Here is a 10,862-nt window from a genome sequence, read left to right on the forward strand (position 1 = left end):
TTGGGTAAATATGCTTGGGTTTGGGTGCTTTGTACAAGAAATTTTTTTCGTACAATGCCCAACAATATGTATTTGAGAGCCCAGACAAGGTGTATACGAGCACCTCGGCGCTGTATACTTAAGCACCATAGCACTGTAGAATTCGCTAGGAGAAACGATAAATAGTCATGAAGCGCTGAATAGGTCTAGATTATGTGCATCAACTTTGTGTAGTGCCACAGTGTTGCAGTTTTGAGTGCCACAACATCGACAGACGAATCATGATCAGAGGTTTGAGCGACAGAGCGCTCTAAACTGGTGTTGAAGCTATCCAAAATGGCCTTATCGTGCTCCAATTTAACTCTGCATCAGTTCGAGGAAGACTAAATAGTTTTCTTTCTCATTTTTCTTAATGGTAGCATCCCATGGTGTTATTTATTGGTCTTTCTCTTTTATTTAGAGTGTGAGAAATGGTGTAAGAAAGAAAAGAAACAAGGAGAGAGCGAGAGAAAAGAGAGATCAGTAATTACTTCTCCCAATTTTCATAATGAATTTTTTTGTGTGGTGTAGCATGGTGTGGCTCAATAGTTTTTTTTTTTCTCTATTTTGAATGTTCCATGTTAAATCCGGGTGTTCTACTTTATGATGCTTTTACTTTCTCATTTATTTTGTTGCATGGTTTACTTCCATCCCCAACAGAGCTTGTGGTTGTGCTTTGGGATCCTTAGAGCCTAAGAGCTCCCTTGAATTTCAAGCTAAAGTTTGATGTGTTGGCTCATTAAAATTGGATTGGAACACTTTTGATATTGTTTGAGTCATTTCATTGACACATTCAGTTTGACTATAAGCTTGCTAAAATAAAAACATTCAGATGATCCTAAATTTAATTTTAAAATTTTCCCATTCCAATATACATTGAGATGTGCTAATCCATGCGATTTTTGATGATGTATCAAAAATTAATGATGCATTATGTTTTAAAAAAAAATAATATTTCATTAATTTCGTTTTTAATCTTGAATCTATATTTTTGTCATAATATTATTCAGAATGTATTATTTTGCCTTAAAATTTTATTTTATTTTTACTTTATATTAAACCAAAAAAATAATGAACATAAACATTTTTAAAATTGAATATTATCAGCAAAATAAGTTTACAAAACATGTTTATTAAATGAGTTGAATTTGAATTGAGTGGATTCAAATTAGATTAATTTTGAGTTGGGTTGAGCTGAAGAGTATCACTCTATACTTTAAAACAAAATATGTATAACTTATGGATCGCTACAAACCAGGTTTTTTTTGGATAGATGAGCTCTATAATTTTTCAAGATTAAAAGGTTAACAATTTTAATTTGTCGACATGCTCCAAAAATATTGAATATTTAAAATAGAGATTTTGTGAAGTCTTAATTAACCTTTATAAGTGAGCGAGATAATTTAAGAATTTAAGAAGAAAAATTCAATCGGTGCATTGCCCCTTACTTATTTGGAAGAAAACTCTAGTAGAAATCCTTATTAAAATTTTAACCAAAATAAACTTCAAAGCCCCTTAAACTATATGCGTTAAGATAAGTGCAATATATAAGAAGTTAATTTTTAAAGTAATTTCAAAGTAGACCAAAGAATTTTGAGTCTCGTCTTAACTATTTTTATACTAAAAATCTGCTTTAAAAAATAATAAGAAAGTCGTCTCAAATAAAACCTAAATACTCATTATATAACACAATTCTTTTTGTTGCCCCTTTTTCTTTATTGCTACTCAAAAGAAAATCTAAGGACTATATGATTTAATATTATTTGAAAAATGAATTTTCAAATATATGCATTAATTTAGTATTATTTTACTAAAACATTATAACATTACATAAATTAATCAGCAGTGATTACAATACCATATTTTAATCATTTATTTTTTTCATCAAATAATTTAATATATATATATTAACTAATATTTTGATATGATTAAAATAATCCTTCAATTATATTGATAAGATTATTATTTAAAAAATAATCATTAAAACTTGCTTTAACAAGATGAATAAGCCAAGAATGTGAGTTAGAGGTTTTGACCTTGATTCCTTCAAGACGCATGGCTTTAATAAATTAACTTGTGTGGACTCTAATGCAATTATTGTAAATGTGGTCAGCAAAATGACAAAATGTTGTCTCACTTAATATATTATTATTATTATTATATTCCTTCAATGAAAAAAAAAAATTAAAAATTCATGAAAGCTTAATTAAGCAACCGGCCTTCTCCAAGCCATTTTATGTATTTGAACTACCAAAATGACTTATTTTGAGTTGAGCAAAATGATATGATCCCTCACGAATTATTGAATAGGAAGATTCCAATGTAGTGTGAGGGGAATAATTAATGTAGGAGGGGTTGTGTTGGCTGACAAGTCCTCTTACAGAAATCAATTACTGTAGTCTAATCTATTGTCACAAAATCTGAGGTTTTCATAGAATTTGAAATGCTAACCATATTGAAGTGAGTCTTATCTGATCGATCAATGTTTGCTCATTATTTTTGGCAGCGGAGCTAGAAATTTTTTTCAACGGGCAAATTTTTTATCAGTTTTTTTCATTCAATTTTGAATTAGCATAGGCAATTAAAAAAAGAACAAATCCTAGCTATAACTAATTAGTCTAGATTTATAAATCAGATAAATAATGATTATGATATATTACAATTTTAAAAAACACGTGCTCCCGCTGGCCCTCCCTTGAATCCACCATTGATTATTTTATTTTATGATCAAGGACTATTTTAATGGGAGTGAAGGGGTTTTAGATTAAGCAAAAAATTTTGGCTGCTTTATTTTTTAAATAATAATTATAATTTTATTTAGCTACTGCTTTATTGCTATTTTATTTTTCATATATCAATTACAATTTCATTTGATTACTATTTTATTGCTGATTTCTCATTATTTTTAATAGATTTATATGATGGAAAATCAGTAATCATAATTGCAAAATTATTTTCTCCGCAACTTCACAAATAATTTTATAAAACATTACAACAATCTCAAGCATACCCTAAGTCTCGCAATAAGGACATAAAGAGATAGTTTGTCCTTATTTGACTTGATTTGGGTGATGAGTTAGGCTTCGTTTGGAACGGTTTTCTTACTCATAAAATCATGACTAGGGGTGTCAATATTTGACATGACACGAAAACCCGACCCGGAAAATTCGGGTTGAACCCGACCCAATTTCAAAACGGGACGGGTTCGGGTTCCAGAAATTGACCCGTTTAAAAAACGGGTCGGGTTCAGGTTGACCCGGGGGGTTGCCGGGTTAACCTGCCAACCCGTTTAATTTTAAAAAAATTGAATTCCCGCCCCCTGCCCGAATCTGTGAATCCCGCGTGACCGGCTGCCCCGCTGCCCGCGGTCCGGCTTCCCCCCGCGTGAACGCTGCCCGCGGTCGCTTCGTTCGCGTCAATCCGTGACGCGGTGATGGGCCTGACAGCTGCGCGCATCTCCAGTGATCGATACTTAGTAGAATAATTGTTTCATTGCATATTATAAAGGATCAAATTATTAAAATAAAGTGCTGTGTAATTAGAAGTACTAATCCTCCAACAAAATATTTAATTCTCTAAACGAAAGAGCAGAGAAGGTAATTTTAAGTAGATCATATGCATGATTCATATCTTCAGTATAGAGGAGATATTAAAGAACGTGCTAATCAATGCAGTCATAATAGATTAAAATACAAACTCGAATAGATTCATGACAATTCATAATAGATGCTCGCTGTTGCAGGCTTAATTGGAAACCTCAGAGGAAACAAGGAGGTACTTGGCGGCCTTGAATATTGATTACTATAACTATGTACTAGGTAGGCATAGTGGTCTCTGTAGCTTAAACAAAATGGATAATTCTTAATTACTGTCGGCTTGACTTGTTTTCCCATGTGCTGTTCTTAATCCTGAACAGATTAGTTAAGGATTATTGTCTTGAATACGTGTAGATCCTCTGCTCTAGGTGTGAACCTGCAGAAGAAGAATAAGTGACACAGAAACAGAAAAAGAAATACGTAGAAGAAATGTAGAGAGTATATTTCCCTTGTCATTTCATTTTCTATGGAAACTCATACATATAGGAGATAATACATGAAGAAGATGAGCTAGAGTGACATCAACGGTCAAGATGAGACCGCAACGGTGATAACGCATACAGAGAAAAGCATATGGCAGAGAGCACATGTCACGAACTTCTCATACAAGCTACTGCTTATAATGTGGCTTGCTTATCACTACGCACCTCTCTAGATGCTTTCCTTGGTTCCAATATATTATTATTATGATTTTGTTTGAAACGACTTTTTTACTGTTTCTTAAAGTAAATTTTTTAGTAAAAAATTAAAATTTTTATTCTTGAATATTGCTTTAAAAATAGTATAAATTAGAAGCGATATGTATAATGTTAGCATCATATAAACCTTCACATAGTAACTTAATCGTTCTTACCTTCCCCAAAAATTTTCAATTTATTTAAGATTTTACCCGCTCTTTGTTTCGCTTGTGCAAGAAGATATCGACTAAAAATGTATCTGTCAACAAAAGATTGAAATCATCATCGATGCGTTCACAAGTACCAAGAGCTCATTTGCATATTCTTAAAGCTTACTCAACAACAATTGAAAGTTCTAAGATCATGAAAGCCACAAATTAAATTAATCATTTAATACCGATCGATCAACTACCTGAGATTATTTATCATAGAATTGCTTAAAAATCATCAATATATATTGTAATCTTCAAACATATATGACTCAGTACTTGCAAATACTTTAATAACTCTAACTTGTTTTTCTTCTAAGAATTATCATTTTTAATTATGTTCGGTAGAAACGATAAAAGTCAACGATTATTATTATTTTTGTAAAATATATATTCTGGCAGGGCAATTAATGTGATTGTGAATGTTTGAATGAGTCTCATATTGTGTGCCAAAGACCAAACTGTTTAGTTGCATTACTATAACTAAATGTTTTTCACACTTAGATCTGCTTTTGTGTTTGTAACAATAATAAATGTTTTTCACACCTCATGTCCTTCTCTGCTCATTACAGCTGTGAATGCTTAAAAATATTTAGATATACTTTTAATCATTTCAAATAATAATTGGAAACGTCGGTGTTCTTTAGCAGTTTAGTTAGGGCCTTTCCTTGCAGACAATCACATGCAACTTTGACCCTCTTCACCTAAAAACAGTAAAGAAAAAAAAAAAAGCTACAAGATGACTATTACTAAGAGCTGGGCCTGGTAAAAAGAGAAGAGGAGGAAGAAGTCTTTGTGAGAAATGAGTTGTCCAAATTAACTCACTATCTTTGTAGTTAGTGCTTGATATTCAACTTCGGCTAAAGAGCTACTTTTTGGTTTTTGAAGATGCTAATGATTCTTCAAAGAAAATGTAGAATTCACACAATTCTACAGAGGGCTTATTTGGTTGCAAATAAACTGAGGTTAAATTAAGTAGATGCAGGGGTTTTTAGAAATTCAGTGTTTGATTGGATGAAAAATAAATTCAAGATAAAATAAAATGCATGCAGTGTATTTCATTGTAGTTTATTTTTGAGGTAAATCATTTTCGTCAAATTTTGAGTGAGAACCGTTTACGCCGCTCCAAAATTTACTTGACCGCCGCCGACGGCTACCGTCTTCACCCCCATTTGACTATCATTGGCCACCGACAATCCACTGTTGCTTATGTCACTAGAATAGACACTGCACTACCGCTCACCACCCCTCGACGCCACCGCCGCCCACGGCTCACCACTGCTGCCACCGATAGCCGCCCACAGTCAGTCTTCATCACCGCCCCCACTGCCACCACCACCACCTCCCATCACCTCCACTGTGACCATCATCGCTTCCATCGCTGCCAGCTTCCAGTCGCCGCCACCTTCAACCTCCACCATAGTGTCATTCCAACGCTGGCCATTGACCATCGCTGACCACTCTAGGCACTACATTTTTACACTTTACATTACGTTCACTTTATTTCCACAAAAAAGAAGAAGTAAAGTCATGCATTCATTTTACAATCATCCAAATATTCCAAAGTATACCTTTTACACTTGTTGCGTGCTAGAATATGCGCGGCGGTAGAGTTTGTAAATTTGCGTCCGAGCGTTGTACGAGTATTCAGCACACAAACAGAAAAGAGAAATGAACACCAAGGTTTTTACGTGGAAAATCCGAAAGAGGGAAAAAACCACGGGGCCTCGCCCAATTGTAAAGTTCCACTAGTATTTGTTTGAAGTACAAAGGTTGATCCGTCTTACAAATCAAGACGATCAGTTTACAATCAACTTCTCACAAAGTTAAAAAGTTCTGCAAATTCCCGATGTTTCCCGAAAATCCAGCAGAGTTCCGGTGGTCGAGGAGGAGCTTCTTCCTTCTCTTCCTTCTTCTCTTCTTATTCTCTCTCTTCACTTCCCTCCCCCTTTGTGAAGAATGAGGACTCTATTTATAGTTTTTCTGGAGTGGCGTGGCTCGTAAATAGGTGTGAGATCATGGGCGAATATGGAGTGGTTTGAATGGACGGCCGATATTGAACCCTTCGATTGTGCACCGTTCGTTGGACATTTGGAGGCCTAAATGATGTCGGAATTCGGCGATCTTGGGCTCGTTGGATTCGTATCGTCAAGCCGCTCGATTCGAATGTAAGCTCATTAAAATCGGAGACTGTTTCGTAACTCAAATTGCGGTTTGAACCTTCCAACAGACTTCGGGTCCTTGATTTGGACTCATTTTGGCTCGGATTGGGTTGAACTTGGTGTCGTTGGGTTCGTATTTCCGAGACGCTAAGTTTGACTGTAAGCTTGCTGAAATCGGAGTTCAGGTGCTTTTGATTTTAATTTTTGAAGTTTCCAACTAGCTTTTGCCTCGAGATTCGTGCCCGATCAAGCTAATTTTGTGATGCCGTATCAACACTGCTCTCCTTTTTCAGGCAACCAAACAACCTCTTATTGCTTTTTTAGTATATCGACATGATCCCTAATCCTTATCTAAGAAGGCTTTGAGTTGAAAATTAAAGTGGTTTGGAAAATGAATTCCTTATCTCAACACAAATTTGAGGAAACTGAGGAGAAAATAAACAGTTCCAAGATGTGGAAAATGTTGTTATTCAGAGAATTTATTAAGTTTGTGGACAACAAATGTTATATCTAGCCTTGACCAGGTAAAGTTTAATAGACGTCCAATGAGACGCCAATATTGCGTTGCATTAGGTAGAAGATTTCCATCAGTTCTATTGAGAAGGATTCGTAGAGATTCATGGGAATGTCGTTGGGTTTGCCAGCAAGAACACTTGCATTTTCTACAAGTTGTAAAGTATAATATTGCCTTCATGAAATAATGATTCTTGTGCTTGATCATGCAGTCTCAAGTTCAAGGAAGTATTTAAGAGCATTGAGATATTTAAGGTTGAATTGTTAATTCAAAAAACTCTTCGTAAGATTGAGGTTTTGTTTGGGACGGCTTTTTACTACTTTTTAAAGCAACTTTTTAGTATAAATATTTTTAGTCCAACAAATTTTTGAACTAAAAAGTTATTTTAGAAATCAGTAAGAAAGCCGACTCAAACGAAGTCTTAGTGCTACCATTCATTAATTTTAACATTTTTTATAATAAAATGTTGGCTCAAAATTGGAGTAAATATTTAATATGTAATTCTTATATAAATGAGAAACAAAATTGTATGATGGATAATTACATAAAGCTAGCATATATGTTTGTAGATGTATATAGGGACCTTATTTGCTAGGTATGCCTAACAGGTTGCTGGAAACATTATCGGCAATGACATTATGTGAGGTGAGCAATTGACAATGATAATCATGTTATGAAGGCCTTATGGCCCTTGTTGATTGCCTGATTTGCATTCTTTATGGCTTATCTACATTTGTTTCACAATAAATATTGTCATCAATATGTTTAATACTATGTTTAGGATTATCATGGCATCATGCAGGTATTTTAATAGTACATTTGACAATAACAATATCAAAAAAAGGATTGACAATTTTACTCTCAGCCATATTAGACTGGAAAGGGAATTGATCCTCATACATCGTGACATGTAAAAATTTGTTGGATCTCTAGTTCATAATGTTTATATGCTCTCATGCTTAGAGGATATCCAATGAAAACATAGGTATAGATTCTTGCTTGAAATTTAGTACAACGAGTTACAATCATAGAAGAAAATTCAAAAAATTCAAAAACCCTAAAAGTAAAATAATATACTTTTTGTAATGTATGGTAATACATAGAAGTAGTAAATATTTGATATGTAAAAATGTTTTTGCTCAACATAAAATTTTGTTGTAGCCTAGCCACACATGAGAATAGATGTAAGACACATGTTTTTTTTAAAAAAAAATAGGATTAATCTAATTCATCTGCATTATAAGATATAAAAACTTCATTTTTTTTTCAACCAAATGGAGTTTTTATCATGTTAAAAAACTCAAAAGTATAATAGTAATTATTTATACAAGAATTCACATTATTAGAATCTGTTCCTACAAATTTTGTTAAAAATCCATTCATGGATCCTAACTTTTTTTTTTTTTTGGCAGACAAAGTGATTGTCATTGTGCGACTCTAGGATGCACAGATGCCTAGGATTTGTGAAGCTAGTGAGACATCAGTATTGTTGGAATAATGAATGTAGAAAGATTTCTCAATTAAGGTTATGATCGTTGAACTATCAATAGGACTGTAGGTGTGGTATTTGAGAGAGATTATTACGTGTGGAGTTCAAATGTAAGATTCGTACAGATTTTATGAGGGTATACAATAAATACGTAGTAAATATGTAATTTTTATAAAAATTGTGTATTTGTTATGTATTTATTGTGTACGCTCACAAATCTGGACGGTCCGGACTCCGTATGTAATAATCTCTAGGTATTTGATGGGCTATACATGAAAAAGACACTGAAACATAAGCAGAAAGAACACTATAGCTGAAGATGAAATTTAGTTTTGATACCACATTGTTATAATCTGGGTGTTGAAGGTGAGAAAAGAAGAGAAAGAATGAAGTGGAAGGCGGAAAATACCTTTGATTAAGGGCCTGCCTGGTCTAAGGTAAATTAGGTATAAAGTATTCGATATACAAGATTTTTTAAATTGTTTTTAATTGGCATGATGCAAAAGAAATATGGTAAAATTTTAAAATTAAAAAAAAAAATTCATAGTTGATACGTCGTCATAAAATTAGCTTGATTGGGCACGAATCTTGAGGCAAAAGCCAGTTGGAAACTTCTAAAATTAAATTCGGGAGCAAATGAACTCCGATTTCAGCGAGCTTACTGTCGAACTGAGCGTCTCGAAAATATGAACCCAACGACACCAAGTTCGACCCTACTCCAGGACGCAACAATAGTAAGATCTACGTGTTAATATAAAGCAAGATTGTAAGTCCTTAATGACTCCAAAGCCCGCTAAAATACAATATTTAAAACAAAATCAATGAGCCTCAAAATCAACCTAATTACAAAGACCATAACAAAAACAAAATTAAAAACCAACCAAAGAACCAGCTACCAGCAGATGTCCCAGAAAAAGCCACCAACTTCCATGTAGTCTACTATCTACTATCGCAAACCAACGCTAGACAAGCAACAACCCGATCAGCAGCATCATAAACAACCAACCACAACCAAAGAGTTACTGTTTTGTAGCTTTCTTTTTGTTTTTCCATCGACTAAGGTTTCCACCTCCAAGCATGGAAGCAGCATCTTCGAACAAATAACCTTCAAACTAAACAAATCATTCGTAGGCTCAACCAAGTCATTCACATCACCTCGGCTAGCCAAAGAACAATCCTCTAGCCAATCTGAAGTATTTGAAATTCACTTTGAGTATCATTTTGATTATTTGAAAATCATTAGATTAGACCAATTTTCTAAATATGCTCCAAAATATTTATCATTGTGATTGTTGCAGCCAACGACCAATATATTTTGTCTACCACTTGTGGCTAGCCGCTAACTACTATCATCATCAATCATCTCCCCTTTTCACAATAGTTTGCCATTGTTGTTGGCTATCACTGCAAGCCACTGACCAACATTTTTATTGGAATTTATATAATATTTATTTATTTGTCAAATAAAAATAATAATAACTTATATTTATTTTATAATCATTTAAATAATTCAAAATAGTTTAGATACATTATATTCCTTTTTTACCTTAATTACTTTTTTCAGACCTAAACCTTTTTAGTAAAACTCCATTCTTTAAAAAATAATGCTTAGGAGAACATTTAGTCTTTGTTTGGTTATTTGGTATTTTTGTAAAATACAATTTTAAGAAACATTGGTTCATATAAATGAGTTTTCTAACGAAAAAAAAATATATAAAATGCTTTATCAAAACATAAGAAAAATGGAAAAAATTGTGTTATTGAAAATATGGTTTGAGGAACCAAATAGAAAAGAAAAAAGAAAAAAAAAAAAAAAAGTTAGGGAGAGGAATTTTCCGCTATTACATTTCATATTAAATTTTAATGTTGTATATTGTGAGCATCTACAAAATTTATTAAGGTTATTATAATTAATGCACGTATATATGATAACATATAAGGCACATAAATTACATGATGTCCATCATACATTCCAATTAGTGCATGATATAATTAGCCATGACACATTTAGAATTGATTTACTTAAGGAATTAATTTTCCATTAACTTTAATGTTATATGCATGGATCAAGGGAGGAAACAATTGGAAATTTTAGAGAGATTTTAATTTAAATATATTTGCTAGCTATCATTCCAAATAAAATCAATATAGAAATAAATATTGATTTTACTAATAAAAAAGAATGGTATTTTTTATT

The sequence above is a fragment of the Dendrobium catenatum genome, unplaced genomic scaffold (genome assembly GCF_001605985.2).
Source record: "Dendrobium catenatum unplaced genomic scaffold, ASM160598v2 fragScaff_scaffold_692, whole genome shotgun sequence".
Taxonomy (NCBI): Eukaryota; Viridiplantae; Streptophyta; class Magnoliopsida; order Asparagales; family Orchidaceae; genus Dendrobium; species Dendrobium catenatum.